The following is a 16,998-nucleotide window of genomic DNA, read 5'->3' as shown; positions in this document are numbered from 1 at the left end:
AGGTGAACTGGTGTTTTATATTCAAGTCGGCCACTAGTTTTCTGAAGCCTGCATCTGTGAATTGGGTGCCATTATCTGTGGTGATGGAGTATGGGACCCCGAACTTGTAATGATGTTCCTATATAGGAATTTCTGGCTTCTTTGAGCAGTGGCGTTGGCTAGGAGTTCTGCATCGATCCATTTTGTGAAATAGTCTACCCCTACTATAAGGAATTTGACTTGTCCCGATCCCTGGGGAAAGGGTCTGAGAAGATCGAGTCTCCACTTTGCAAATGGCCAGGGTGAGGTCACGCTGATGAGCTTTTCCGGCGGGGCGATGTGAAAGTTGGCATGCTTCTGACATGGTGGACATGTCTTTACAAATTCTGTAGCTTCCTTTCGTAGAGTTGGCCAATAGAATCCCGTCGGGAGTACCTTTTTGGTGAGAGCTTGCGCTCCGAGATGATTGCCACAAATGCCGCTGTGTACTTCCTCCAAGACTCCCTTTGTATTGGAGGTCGGTACGCATTTTAACAATGGTACTGAGATCCCTCTTTTGTATAGGGTGTTGTTTATGATAGTGTAGTACTGTGCCTCCTTTTAACCTCTTTGCCTCCTTTTCATCTGTAGGGAGCGCTTCTGTTTTGAGGTAGTTAATTATGGGGGTCATCCATCCTTGATCCTGACCTGTTATGGCTAGGACTTTTTCTTCTTCCGATATTGATGGGTCTTACAGTATTCCTGGATGAGGCTTCTATTGTTGCCCCTGGTTTGGTGTTGGCTAGTTTTGAGAGTGCGTCAGCTCGGGCGTTTTGCTCGCGGGGTATGTGGTAGATCCTATATTCCCGAGTTGTCCGAGCTGTTCCTTGGTTTATCCAAATATTTTTTCATGGTAGGGTCTTTGGCTTGGTAGTTCCCTGTTATTTGTGAGGTAACGACTTATGAATCGCTGTAGATGTTGAGTTTCTGAGCTCCAACCTCCCTAGCCAGCTTCAAACCAGCTAATAACGCTTCATATTCCGCCTGGTTGTTTGAGGCCAGGAATCCGAATTTGAGGGAAAGCTCAAGTTAGGTTCCTTGGTTGCTTTCGATTATCACACATGCACCGCTTCTGGTTTTATTCGAGGAACCGTCCACGTATATATTCCACTCTATGGGGATCTCCGGGGTGTTTGTGAATTCTGCAATGAAGTCGGCTAGGTATTGTGACTTAATGGCTATCCGTGCCTCGTATTGGAGGTCGAACTCGGATAATTCGATTGCCCATTGTAGGATTCTTCCTGCTAGATCTGTTTTCTGCAATATCCCCTTTATGGGCTGGTTGGTCCGAACCTTAATGGTATGAGCTTGGAAGTACGGGCGAAGTCGTCGGGATGTTAGTATGAGAGCGTAGGCAAACTTCTCTATTTTCTGGTAGCTCAGCTCTGACCCCTGCAATGCTTTACTAATGAGGTAGACGGGTTGTTGCTCACCCTCGTCTTCTCTAATTAGTGCTGAGGCTATTGCCTGACTTCCTACTGCGAGGTATAATATGAGTGGTTCTCCTTCTCGTGGTCGAGATAGGATAGGTGGCTGTCCAAGAATTCTTTGAAATCTCAGAAGGCTGCTCGCATTCCGTCCACTCGAAGTTTTTCCCTTCCTTAAAGTAGCGTAGAAAGGGAGGGATCTTATCGCTGACCCTGCTAGGAATCTGGACAAGGCCGCCAATCTCCCATTGAGTTGTTGTACCTCTTTGACGCAGGTTGGGCTCTTCATGTTGAGTATGGCCTGGCATTTATCTGGATTATCCTCGATTCTCTTTGTGTGAGCATAAAGCCCAAGAACTTACCTGCTTCCACTGCGAAGGTGCATTTAGCCGGGTTAAGTCGCATGCCATGCTTCCGTATGGTGTCGAACTCTTGAACCAAGTCGGTCAGTAATGTCTCTTCACTTTGTGTCTTTATCAACATGTCATCCACGTAGACCTCCATGATTTTTCCGATGTGGTCTGAGAAGACCTTATTCATTAGCCTTATTCATTGGTCTGAGTTTTCTTCGTCTTTGTTGTACGGCCGGGATCCCGGATATACTGCCAACTTGTGGCTCATCAGTTCGGGATCTATGCCTGGCATGTCGGCGGCTTTCCATGCGAAGAGATCAATATTATCTCGTAGGAACTGTATGAGTGATTCCTTTGTGTCTCCTTTCAGGATTGTGCCAATATTAGTTGTCTTATCCGAGGTGTCTCCGATCTGAACTTTCTCTACTTCATCTTCGGGCTGTGGACAAAGTTCTCTCGCCTCTGAACTCCACCAAGTTTGATTGTGTGGAACTCTTCTCCTTCGCCTCTGAGGTTTAGACTTTCGTTGTAATAGCGACGTGCCATCCTTGATCTACTTTTATTGTAGCTATCCCTTCTGCAGTTGGGAATTTCATACATAGATGTGGAGTTGAAACTATTGCGTCGAGTTGGTTTAACGTTGTCCGACCTATTAAGGCATTGTGGGCTGAGCTTACATTGACCACGATGTAGTCTATCTTGAGTGTTCTGGATTGGTTCCCCTTTTCGAAGGTTGTATGTAGCGATACGTATCCCAGTGGTTGTACTGGGGTATCCCCAAGTCCGAACTGGCTGTTCGGGTATGCTCTTAGCTCTTTTTCTTCTAAGCCGAGCTTGTCAAAGGCAGTTTTGAATAAGATGTCGGCAGAGCTTCCTTGGTCAATTAATGTACGGTGGAGGTTGGCGTTTGCCAGTATGATAGTGATGACCATGGGGTCGTCGTGTCCTGAGGTGATTCCGGATGCGTCTTCTTTGGTAAACGTAATTACTGGGATGTCTGGTGCCTCCTTCTTTCCTTCGACATGGTATACTTCTTTGAGGTGTCGCTTGCGGGATGATTTAGAGATTCCTCCCGCAAATCCGCCGTGTATCATGTGGACGTGTCTTTCTAGTGTGCGAGGTGATTGCTCAGACCATCCGACATCTTCATCCCTTCTTTTTTTTCTTGGCTCTTCATCCCGGTTGGCCAAAAACCGATCTAGTTTTCCTTCTCTTACTAATTTTTCTATGACATTTTTCAAGTCGAAGCATTCGTTGGTGGAATGTCCTGGGACTCGATGATACTCACAGTATTCGTTCCGATTTCCTCCTCCTCTTTTGCCTTTGAGTGGCCGAGCTGGGGGTATTTTTTCCGTATGGCAGACTTCTTTGTAAACATCTACCAAGGATACCCTAAGAGGGGTGTAGTTATGATATTTTTTTATTTTCTCCCCGGAGCGATCTTCCTTTTTCTTGGATTCTTTATCTTTGTCTCGGTAGGCGGAACCGAACCTCGAGGCTTCCCCAAGTCGAGAATTTTCCTCCACGTTGATGTACTTCTGCGCCCGTTCTTGTACTTCGTCCAGGGATGCAGGGTATTTCTTAGATATAGATTGGTTAAAAGGTCCTTCTCGTAGGCCATTTATGAGGCCCATAATGGCAGCTTCTGTTGGCAGACTTTGTATGTCCATGCATGTTTTGTTGAATCTTTCCATGTAGTTACGAAGACTTTTCCGATCTCCTTGCTTGATTCCTAGTAGGCTGGGGGCGTGTTTAGCCTTATCTTTTTGTATGGAAAATCTGGCCAGGAACTTTTTGGCCAGGTCATCGAAGCTCGAGATGGACTTTGGAGGTAAGCTGTCAAACCATCTAATGGCTGTCTTGGTAAGAGTTGTTGGAAAGGCTTTGCAGCGAACTGCATCCGACGCATCAGTGAGGTACATTCTACTTCTGAAATTGCTGAGGTGATGGTTGGGGTCTGAAGTGCCGTCGTACAGAGTCATATATGGAAGTTTGAAGTCCTTTTGGATTTTGGTCTTCATGATTTCCCTGGTGAATGGATCTTGATCCTTGCGAGAGCTATCCTCTGGAGTGGATCGAGTAGCTTTGGTTTTGAGATCGGCTTCGAGTTTTAGAAGCTTATCTTCTAATTCCCAGCGTCGCCTTATCTCCCGATGTAGATCCTCTTCTTTTTCGCGTTGATGTTGGGCTTCTTTCTCGAGTTGCTTTAATCGATCTTAAAGCGCCTCTATGGCTCCCGCGTTTGGAGAATCCTTTTCATTGTTAAGTTGAAGAGTATCCTTTGGTGTAGTATCCGCGTTTTTGTGCGGCGTTCTATCCTCTAGATTTGAGTCGTGGTCGTTGTCATGGTCGTCTGCCATGGTGATGGGATGACTTCCAAGTTCCCCGGCAACGGCGCCAATGTTCCGAGGGTTACCTGAAACTGGAGGTCGATCTCGTACGAGATCTTTTGTGCTGGTTGGAGCGGTTGTGTCCGACTTGTTAGACTTGGTGGTAGTGCTGATCCTTCATCCCCGGAGGGTGGGGGGTACCTGCAAGGGACTCCGATGCTTAAGTTAGCAAGGGTATTAAGCAGGTATTGAGTAGAATCAGAGTATGAGTTATACCTGGGTGCTCCAGTGTATTTATAAGGGTGAGATGTGACCTTCTGTGGATAAGATAAGTTAGTTATCTTATCTTATCTTATCTCTTGTTAAGGTCAGCTTATCTTCCATGGAACCGCCCTTGTCTTTATCGGCTTGGGTTGCCTTTCGGATCTGGGTCGTATTCCTTGAGTTGGGCCCTCCTTTGGGTTTTTCTGTCGCTTTGGCCGACTTCTTTACAAAGAAGTCGGTCCGCTTGACCCTAAGAGGTCGGTAGCTTTGTTTATTGAACATCCCGGCTCGGATAGCTCGACCCAGGGTATGAACAACAACAATTTCAAATTCACGAGATCTCCTGCGCCGCAACAATAACAGAATGAAACCCCAAAATTCACGAGTTCTCCTGCACCGCAACAATAGCATGCATGTTCATCAATTCACAAGTTCACAGATTATTGTACCAAACTCCCAAGTTGAAACTCTAAAATCGGAAGAGGGCTCTCTCGAATTTTAAAAACCAAATGAAGGTGAATACATACCTTCTTGTCGATGGTGAGCGAATGAAGAGAGGCCTTCAGTTGAGCGCAGAGTCTTCCTGATGTGAACGCGCAGCGAAGAAAAGCGACGATGAAGACTACTGACGGCGTGGTGAGTGATGAGTGATGAAGATGAGCGAGTGGTGAGTGGTGACGTCGTGAGTGGTGACTGGTGAGTGGTGATCAAAGATGGCGAACCCTTTCTCTGATTTGGGGGTGAAGAGTGGCGCGAAGAAGAGGGAAAAGCTAAGGGTAGTAATAGAGTGGCAAAAAAAAAAAGCGTGGCGATAGGTCACCAAAAGCGTAGCAATAGAGCAACCGGCACCCTTGCAGTTGTGACCCTTTCAAAAGCGTGCCGGTAGTTCAAAAAGCGTGGCAAAAAGCTATCGCTACGCTTTTTTGGACTTTTCGCCACGCTTTAAAAGCGTAGCAAAAAGCTTGTTTTCTTGTAGTGTCAGTGTTATGTTTTTATTTGATTTTTAGCTAAGTGTTTGTGCGCGTGTATCGTTTGCTGAAAGGTGAAAAAAATTTACTAAGTGTTCTTGGATATTTGACCTGAGATACATTGGGCAACACTTTTAACGTGCATCTGAAATATTACAAATAAGTTACTCTTCAAAAGCATTATCTTTGGTGTAAAAAGTGAACTCATAGCTCTTAAGATAAGGCTACGCTTTATAAGTGATATTTATGATATCTAAGGAGACACTTTTCAAGTGATGCCACAATTGTGTTTCCTATTCTCCTACAAAAAGGAAACATGGAGAAAAGCGTAGTCTATTTTAATTTTTCATTTTTTTCACGACTTTGTATATTTATTTTATTCTCAATTTATTTATTCTTATTATTTGCTTTTATCTTTTGTTCTATTGTATGTAACTGTTGCATATAAATTTTTAAAGTAAATTAATCAATTTACTAATTTAGAATATATTTTTTATTTTTAGAAATAATAATGGAGAAATATTTTGAAAGAAAGCTGTCACTAGAATCTGAAGTCACTCCATTAGTCTCTTCTAATAAAAAGAAGTTCTTAGAATTCAATGTCAAAAGCCTGGTAGCTTATCCTAGACAACGACCCAAATTTAAATTATGATCCAAATATCATAGATGAAGTTAGATGAGCTTATTTTGTAAAAAAGTCCTTGTCAACTAAGAGAACATCATTTTCCACAAACATATTTTGAAGTTTCTCTCCGTAGATTTAATGCTAATTGGTTTGATGAATTTGACAATTTGTTGGAATATAGTATTTCAAAAAATGATATCTTTTGTCTTTGTTGCAATCTTATGAAACCTGATGATGCGAGTGATGATGCTTTTGTAAAAGAGGACTTTTTAAATTGAAAAAGAAGGAGCGATTACAAATACATGAAAAATCATGATAGTGCTCATAATCAAGTTGAAAATGAAACAATTATTCAACATTTTTAAAATATGAAAAAAATAGAGAAGTACCTTCAAGATTTGAAGAGAACAAAGTTAGTGGCTAATGTAATTTTTGTTTTATTTTTGTATTCGAATAACTAATGTATATTTTATTTTTTATATTTTAAATTAATATATCTTTTAATAGTAATGTGCATTATTTTTGTCTCATTAACATAAATTTTCTGAGTCCATGACTAATTGGTGTCATCTTTCTTTCTTGGCATACAGCCATTTGATGTAAAATATTTGAGAGTTGAATAGAACCCAAAAGAAAAAGAACCTTTTTCGGTGGAGAAAAATACATCTCATAAAAGCACAAAAACTAACACTAAGAAGCATTGCAAATAAAAAAAAAAAATCAAAATCAAAGCAATATTTTTAAACAATTGTCATTAGCCCGTTTGTAAGTTAGATCTGATGAGTACGAATGAAATTCTCCTCCAAACATTTTCTTTCTCCTCCTTTCTTTAAAAATTCCAAATCACAAACATAGTGATCCGTTACTTATATCTTGGTCACAAAAAGCCTTATAAATCGATAGAATAATACAAACAAAAGCACACGTGATCATTTATTCAATATATTTAAAATTAGGTTACAAGGAATAACCGTGAATAACTGAAAGATAAAGAATAACTTCATAATTCGATTCTCCAAAAAATAGGTCAACAACGGTACTTCAGAAATCACATCTACTAAACAAAAAAATTCTATAAAAGAAATTTCTTAATAAAGAAGAAATACGTTATTATTTATTCTAAATATACATTATATTCATCTCACGCTTTTATTTAGTTGAGCGTCAAAGTGGTTTATAGATGGTCACGGCTAGGACGCCACTAATTCTCTTGAAATCGACATATATGTCATCTATCTCAGGCAAAATGAGTTCAATTCTAGACCAACCCAGTTAAACATTTTCCAAAGCTCACCGTACTAGAACACATAGTATGTTCCAATAGCTTCAGAACTAACCATTGTCACGTCTTTGGCTATGAGGCGGTGATCTTTCTTAGTGTTGTGAGGAAACTTGAAAACCTTTGTTCAGAACGTTTTGGAATTCTCTCAAGAGTATATCTATCATCTATCAACATGATAAAGCCCAAATTCAATGCCATGTCCACTTGTCCATTTAAAGTTGTCCATTAATGACCTTACGAAATACAACTATATTAGATGTACATTAAAATCAGTCACTAAATTTAGCTATTAGTATAGAATATAAGTTAAAATATAAAATATATATTAAAAATAAGTTACACAATATATGTATTTATATTTGGTGGTTAATTTTAATAGTTGTTTAGATGCTATTAAATTGATAAAAAAATATTTTTTATTTTTAGTATATTTGATAAATTTTAGTAATAAAAAAGTAAAAACACTAGAAAAATAGAAAAAATATTTTTTGAGAAGCTGCAATTTACATCATTTTAAAAAAAAATCTTTAAAGAAAGATATTTTCACAAAATAATGTATTTTTATATTGTTATACCCAAACATAATTGATAGATAAAATATTTTTTTGCAGATATATATCCAAACATAAAATTACTTTTACTTTTAAGATCTTTAAAACAAAAGATAACTAAAAAAATATTTACTTAGAAGCTCACACAAACAAGTCCTTAGTATATAAATAGTTTTTTCTTTATGAAATATCCTCTTAGACCATCTCCAGTACGAAACTCATCCCAGACTCTATTTATGACCTACATACTTGTCACAAAAATAACTCCACATCAATTTTGCGTCATAAACACTAAATAAGAACTTAAAACATCTCTTCTTCTCTATTAGGAGGAATTAACTTTAGTTCCTATTGTGGTCCAATTTAATTAATTAAAGTAATTAAAATTAATGTAATTACTATTTTTTTACAATAATATTATTAAAATTTATAAATTCAAAAATAACTCACTATTAAAGAATATTAATATTCGAAAAAAATTAATAAATTCATATATAATACACAATACATAATTCGAGAATAAACTTACTTGTAAAATTACTTAATATAAAGAAAAACATAGTGGAACTCTATAGTTGACGACAAGCATTGTGAAATTGCCATATCTGTTCAATCAAGTCCTCTTTCAATTGTCGATGTTGTTGCCTATTCCGAAGTTGGACATTTCTTTGGAAAATTGATGGTATGCGGTAAAATCTTCATCTCCCAACTGAGGTTATGATAAGCCATTTTTGATATCGTCATACTCTAAGTCTTGAGCAAAATTTTTTTGCATAAGTGTCTCTTTCATCCTCAATAATCATATTATGTAATATAATACAAGCTCTCATTCTATTTGCAAGCTTCTTCGACACTACAAGAAAAGAGAGCTATTTTAACATTGTTTTTTAACAGCCATAATTAAATGTAAAAATTAATATATTTTTTACAAATGTCAAATTCTCTATATTTTCTTGATGAATAATTTGACCGTAGAAAATTACTCCTCAATTTTGACACTCATTTGTTTTCAATTTACTCCACTATTCCTCTTTTTCTCTGGGCTCTGTCGATTTTGGCATCACACTGCTCTAAGTTTGGGATCATACTACTCATTATTTATCTTCAAAATCTCAGTTTATTCTTCAGTTTCAAGATCTCATCTCATTCTTTGTTGAAAATTTTTATTGAAAATTTTTTGTGGTCAATAAGTGTCAAAATAAATAGTATTTTTGATGGTTAATAAGTATCATAGAAAATATATTCTCAAATTTTTCTAACAAATTATTTTTGATAACCAATATTTATCAAAATAAGATTTAAACTTTTTTCACAATTACTTATATGTTAAAAATACTATTTTTGACAAAACTTTTATTAACATATTTTCATAGTTAAAATAGTGTCAAAATTATTTTTTGACGAATTTTAATTCTTTTTTACACATATAATCCTAAAAAATAATCTATATTGTTGTAGGATCTTTTCCCAAAAGCGCGTTGGACCATGTATAATTGCAAAGCATGCTTGCAATACTCCGAATGCTCATTCCACGTTTTTTCTATACCCGTCTTGGTATTGTGCAAATAACTTGTGTTTCTCTTATGACTTTGAGATTGATTTGATAAATGTAGTCTATTTAGGATAAATACTATCTGCTAAATAGTATTTCATAGTATAATTATTACCATTGATAGTATAATTTACCTCCAGAGTACAGTCATTTAAAATATCATCGAATACTGGTAAATGATCTAATACGTTGATATCGTTCTTTGAACTAGAAATTCCAAAGAACACATGACATATCCATTTTTGTGACTCATTTTGCTTACTGCTATTTAGAATTTTAGATACTAGAATTTTGTAGAGGTTCTGCTTTTTAGCATGAAGTTAAGGTGGAAAAATCATGTCGTCTTGAACGGTTGAACTGTAGATCTAAATATAATTTGGTTGAACGTATGAGATGTTTTTCTATATCCTAAACCCTAAAGTTGAACGACCATATATCAAATTTAGTTTTTGGCATGATTTTCTAAGGGATATGGAGACAATACAAGAAAAATGGCCTATGGCCACATTTTTTTTGCCACGATTTTAGTGGTCTGTGGCCACGCTTTTATGAGGGTGGCAATTGAATAGAGATTTTGCCACGTTTTTTTTGCTACGCTTCAAAAACATGGCGAAAGGGGTCAATGGCCGCTTTTATAAGGGTGGCAACTGATTCAACATTTGGCCACATTTTTTTGCCACGCTTAAAAGCGTAGCCATAGAGAGAATCAGCACACTTTTAAAGCGTGGAAACAGAGTTTTATTATTGTAACAGAGTTTTATTATTGTAACGTTTTTAAGTGTGGCCATTTTCTACAAGTCTTTTGGCACGCTTCAAAAGTGTGGCCAAAAGGTTCCCCCAACAAAAATTTCAAACTTGCGCGTACCCTTCGCGCGTACCCCTCAGCTCTTTCAGATAATCCTTCACCGTGCCTAAGACCTAACTCGTTCAAAGAACCCTAAGCTCTTTCAGAGAACTCCTTCTTCAATCATTAACTCGTTCAATGAACTCACCCTAAGCCTCTATTCAAGATTCATTGTGTCTCACCCACGAAGAACCGTAGCACTCCAATCACCGACGATGACAGTACTCCGAAGAAGCCCAGCACTCCACGAAGTACCACGGCACTCCGCGAAGAATGTCGCCGCGCTCGCAATGCCTCTGCAGCAATCCCTCTTCCGGCACCCCTAACCCTGCTTCTACAGTGACTCTCTCTGGCGGTGACTCCCTCCGCTCACTTGCCGTCACAAATCCTATGTGGATGCTCCCTCCGCTGTCGCTCCCTTCCGTCGCTGCTAACCCCTAACCCCTTCGCTGCCGCTCTCCCTGGTGCCACTCCCTTCTTCGTCCAGGGCCCTTCCATTGATGCTTCATTGCTGGTTTTGAGAGCAAGTAAACCCTATTTATTAAACTCTGTAATCAAACCAGATAACAAAAGAGTGTTGAAGTTTAATTTAATTGGTTTGTGTGTATTTTTATACAGTTCTAACACTAAATGAAACTCGTGTCCAATTCCACGATTCCTGATATTGACATGGTTGGATTGTTTCTAATTTTAAAAGATTGTGATTTGTGATGGCTGGTACTCTATGTGCAGACGATATGGATGTCTTTCTTTAGCGTAACTGTCTATTGATTTCAAATTCCTAACAATTTGATGTTGAAGAAAGCTTCAATTTTTCTACCTTGTTGCTTTGGTTGTTGTTTCTAAAAGGCTACATAGTACTTACATTTCCTTTGACATGTTATAAGAAATTGATACCACTAAACCAACCATTTATTCATTAAATACTCATGTTTTTCTCAGAGATTGTGTTGAAGAATATGATGGAGGAATTGAACAAGAGAATCTCTTATTTAGAAGAGAGAATTGCAAAGGAAGAGATAAGTTGGTAAGAAAGCCTGGTTGAATATCCCAACTGAAGAGTCTATTTTTTCCCTCTTGTTTAATGGCCTAAGTTTTCTTGGATTAGAAACCAGGAAGCAGATAATCGTTAGAGAAGAAAAGGAAGCAAGGAATGTGGCTGAGAAAGTTTGTAAAGAGAAATCAGCTGAGCTTGAGCGATTCAGGACAAGAAATCAGCTGCCGAGCGAATGGGGTAATATTGTGCTATATTTTAGAAAAGATAGTCATTGATAAACTGGTCTGTCATGCAAAAATATTTCTTTCTTGGGTTATTCCTCAATTGATTTATTATTGCTAGTCAGTTATTTGATTCCTGGTGATTTCCTCATTGTTATTTATTTTTTTATTTTTTTGAAACTGTTGAGTTTTGCAGGCAAATTTATATCATGACATGTAGAAAGGATTAGATGAGTACAATATGAGTTTGCAACGGTACAATAGTCTTCTTAAGTCAGATCTTGAAACAGTTAATGAGACACAGAGAAAACTTGAAACAGAGATGGCTAGTAATTTAGGGGGGTCCTCGTGTCGTTGTTGCTTTTATAACAAGTATATGAGACCTGATATTTTATTATTGAATTTTACTTGGTTTTTTTTCTTCAATTCTCTGTTTTCTTATCTTTAAGGACAAATTCCAGTGAAGATTGTAGTTTGTTTGTCGACTATGGAATGAAAATATGTCCTAGAATTCATGTTATTATTATTATGAGGGTATCAAACTATAGTGAATTAAAGTAGATTGAGGGAGGAATAATGAAATGTATTTGCTTATTTTGCATCAAATATTGGCCTCAGAATTATTCCTAAGCATTGATTCCTAATGAGTATTGCTTTGAACTTTACAGGTTGCAATGACACATCCAATGGCTGTAACTAACTACAACATCGACATGGAAAGTTTAATTTATGGCCAGAACAGAAGCATTGCTACACTTGCTATTACCACTCTTTTAAAGACATGAAATGAATCAAGTGTAGACCATCTTATGAAGCAGATTACAAATTTCATGTCTGATATTGCTGATGAATTCAAAATTGTTGTTGTAGAAGCAATAAGATCATTGTGCTTGAAGTTTCCTTTAAAATATAGATCTCTGTTAGTATATGCGTCACTCTATTGGTCTCTTTTCACAGATGTTACATCTTTCTTATGAATATCTTTCTAGATAAGTGGTCTAAGTTACCAGGTTCTATTATATTATTACTCAGAATGAACTTCCTAAGTAACATTCTCAGAGAAGAAGGTGCTTTTGATTACAAAAAACAATTGTAGATTCAATTGTGATTCTGATTCGAGATATCCCTAATACTAAGGAAAGTGGTTGCTCCATCTTTGTGAGTTCATTGAAGATTGTGAATTCACTTATTTATCCACACAGGTATTATCTCTTGTTTTGTGCTTTGTTGTTTACCATTTAATTTTGGAATTTTATCATTTGGCATTAATCATTTTTCTGTTGTACCCTAGATACTACACTTCTTAGGAGTTGAAAGTCCAAAGACATCAGACCCCAACAAATATATTTGTTATATTTATAACAGAGTACATCATGAGAATGCAACTGTTAGGGCCAGTGCTGTGAGCACACTGGCAAAGTTTGGGGCTGCAGTTGATGAATTGAAGGTGCTACTTGGCTCTGTTTATTAATTATTTTTTCTAGTTGATGGTATTTCTCTAGGATTTTACTTTTAATTTTTTTGTGATAATTGATATTAACTCAATTTAAAACATCATAATTGTGAAAAATATGAACAATTGATTTGCCTATTGGTATTGACAGTAGCACATTCATATACAAAAACATAAAATCTGAATGTAATTTGTCACTATATTATTCTTATATTTGATTACATATTTCATATAACATGATTCAGCTCTCTTCTTGTGAATCGCTTGTCAGGGGAAATTCCAAATCATCTAGAAATATTACTACTCTCACATACCTGTATGTTTTGAGCTTTTAAGTGTATTCATTCATATAGTGTGCCTTTTTCAATATTCACTGAAATGGTAGTTTTGAAACATTAATTAGGATGCTGGAAGCAAACAATTTTTCTGGAGTTGTTTCACCTGAACTTGGGAAGCGATCAACTTGCAGACCTTGTAAGACCTTTGCTCCATTTATACTTTTTAATGATATGATTTTTTCTTGATTTTAATTATTTCTTAAAATCTGTTTATGAAATATTACCATTGAAGGGTACCGTCATCAAATCAGTTGACCAGGAACATACCATCGGCACTTTGAACTTTTCCCACCATACTCAACAGAAAATGGAAGACACTGCTCCTATTTTCGAAGGTCTCTTCCTATCAAAGATCTTCTAAGTACTTATCTTCCTCCTTCTTGTCCTAATAATAATAAACCTAATAGAAAATGTCAAATCCTAATATGTGTTAATTTTTAAATAGAAGGTGTTAAGGTAGATAAAGCATCTGAAGTGACATGGTTAGAAGAGACTCAACCGCCGAAGAACTTGATGGTTAAGAGAGGGCAGTACATAGGCACTACTATAAGAAGACGTTGACGGTAAAGATAAATATAACTAGTTTGTAAAAAATTAATTTTTTATATTTTTTTGCACTGCTATGTGTTTGATTTGAATAGAGCTCGTAATCATTTGCACTGTTATTTGAACTCGAGATTTATTTTGTATTTGAATATTAGTTTTTTAAGGTATAAAACAATTATAGCAAAAATTATGTCACTAATTACTGTTTGATTTGTCTTGTAATCAAAATTGCATACTATATTACATGAAACCTACTTGCATTATTTTATTTATTCTTTTTGCCTTTTCGGATTTTTTTTCCATGTGATTGAAATTGATTAATAAATGTATATTTTGAAAAAAAGCTAAAAGGAAAATCCAGAGAGATAAGATGCGACGGTTCACAGCCGATGGAACAAGATATGAAAGGGCGCAATGGGCTTATAAATATACCATAAACAGATACCACTACTTGCTCCATTCTATATTCAAATTAGTATACACATATTCTCTTCCAAGTAGTCATCCTCCAGAAAGTAATAATGGAACGTTTCACAGAGACAATCTACCTTCCCCATGACGTATGGGTAGCCATTACCATTAAAGTCGCGTCAAACTCCCTTCAGGACTTGCGCAGTCTCATAATGACATGTAAGGCTACGCGCGAGGCAGGAGATGAGGATATTGTGCGCATTAGTGCTTCTATACCAGGGCCGCATGCCATTAGGTGGAATTGGTACCAAGACCCGGGCGCAATGAGATTCTTTCACCGGTGCAAGGAGAGTGGCCACCCGGAGCTTCAATTTTGGGACGCGATACAAGAGCTCTTCATTCGATGTTACCATGACATTGGGATGCAAATGCTCCACAATGCCGAAATTAAGGGCCATGACGCTGTCAAGTACGCACTGTCAATGATGTTGCTCATTCATAAGGATGACAAGGAGGCAAAAAAATAATGGGATCAAAATATTTCATGCGCTTGAGGCGTCTGGTTTACTCACCATGTGTAAAGTGATGGGATGTCAAGTTGTCTCAATTTTGTGGCATTTTGAAGTCCAACTGCCTGAAATAGAAGGAGAGCATTTGGTGTGTGATTCGACGACGTGTCCAACTCGGGGCCACATGGGTCTTCTCTATAACCATCACCCACGGGGTGCAGAGTGGGACTGCAACTACGATTACGGAGGTGCTAGTCATATCCCCTATATTCACTATCGCGCCAACTACGTGTTGATACTATTTGTCAACCTCCCTTGAGTTCGGTTCGCATATCATCAGGCTATATTTTTAATGTATATTTTGAACTAGTATATGAACAGATAAGTTTTATACTGCTGGAAATTTTTTACCTTTTTTAAATTTAGTAACACGAATGTTATGTAACTAACTTGGGTTGGTCGAGTGGTCAGTTCACTCGTCCACTTAAGCAAGTGCGGAGGTTTGAATCTGCATTGTGCATGCAGCAACTCATTGGCCAGTAGCAGACCTTTAAATTGAGCTCAGATCTGCAAGAGATTAGTCCTTGACCTGTCGGGTTGAAGAATAAGTGGATAACAAAAAAAAACATGAATATTATGTTGTTTATAGTAAATTAATACTCGGTTCTCTAATTTATTATTTTTGGTCGCATATGATTTGATCCTAGGACTCTTGATCCTGTAGGTATAAAAATGCTTTTAGCTTAGTCCTATTACAGAAATGTAAACGACATTGTAATTATATATAAATTATAGATTATAAAAGATGACTATAATATCCCTATTTACGATACTTCTATTTTGTAAACATACATATATATATATATATATATTGTTCGTTTTTTTTTTGTATATTCTTTTTGTTGTTTGTTGTCTAATTTTTTTACGATTAAAATAGTTGACAGCGTTTTTATATTATTTTACCTATTTCAGGTAGATAAATCTAAAAACAACCAAATTCTAATTATAAAAACAAAAAACAACCAAAATACTTTTTTTTTTTAAATTCATACTTATACTAATTAGATCTAACAATACAAAATAACAAAAGAAAACTAAAACGAACAAATGAAAAGAGAAACCAAAAAGCTAAATCACAAATTCAAAATAAAAAAAAAGTAGAAAGATGTTAATTGAGTAAGGTGAATCTCACAGTTGTTAATGAAATTAATATAAGAATTATGTGATTTTGCAGGTATGAAGTTCAAATGGTTTTACTATAGTTACTTAGTTTGATTGTCAAAACTTAAGTTAATATTAATCATCTTGATAAATAATTCATTTCATCCAGTAACTATTAGATTTATCATAGAAAGTAATTTACCTTTAGTTGAGAGAATATTTGGTTGAATTTTTTCGTAATTTTTTAAATTTTAAAACTAAAAATACATATGATTGGATTGAATTGGCTTATGTTATAGTTAGTTCACTAGACTTCTTTTTTTAACTGTTAGTGTGTTAAGGCATATTACTTTTAGTGATACCAATTATATATATAATATTAAGAAGAATTCGCATTAAAAAAAAAAAAACAAAAAGACTAAAGAAAGGCATGCTTTCTAAAGAAGCTGCGTATGAGGAGGAGTGATAGTCGAGTGCTTATAAAGATACCATAAACAACAAATTTGGCGATACTAAGGGTGTGTGGTTGGAGGGAATACAAATATATTCCCAGGAATTTTGAGATGGGAATATTTTATTCTCATGTTTGGTTCAAGATATAAAAAATTATTCCCGGATATGTTTTATTCTCTGGAATTAAATCCAATCCATTTCATTCCCATCTCCCCCCTGGTTATCTTTCATTCCAATAGGAATGGAATGTGTATAATAAAATGAAAAGACTAAAATACCCTTGTTAATTTCACCCAACCCTTCTTTTCAGATTTTCACTCCTCATTTGATTAGAAACTCAAACCCTAGCAGAGCCCCTCCCCCATCGAAACTAAAACCTAGCCAAGCTTCTTCCCCAAATTCATGGAGGCTCCACCGGCGTCAGCACCGTCTCGCCGCTGATTTGAGTTTGCACAACCACCCCTCACCTTATTCTAGAAGGAAATTCACTTCAATCGTTCATTTGCATTCGTGTTCCATCATCGCAGCTCACATCAGTTCACCGCGACTGTATGCTTACCGTCGTCGCTGCCGCGCCTCTAGCCGGATCCTCCGCGTCGCGTGCTCACGTTTGGTCTCTCTCCTCCGTCACTCTCTTGCTTGGTGTCGAGTTCGCCGTCGACGAGGAAGCTTTGCCACCGTTTCTCTAGTGCTTC

Source organism: Arachis stenosperma, chromosome 4 (assembly GCF_014773155.1).
Source record: "Arachis stenosperma cultivar V10309 chromosome 4, arast.V10309.gnm1.PFL2, whole genome shotgun sequence".
Lineage (NCBI taxonomy): Eukaryota > Viridiplantae > Streptophyta > Magnoliopsida > Fabales > Fabaceae > Arachis > Arachis stenosperma.
This window is presented reverse-complemented; position numbering follows the sequence as displayed.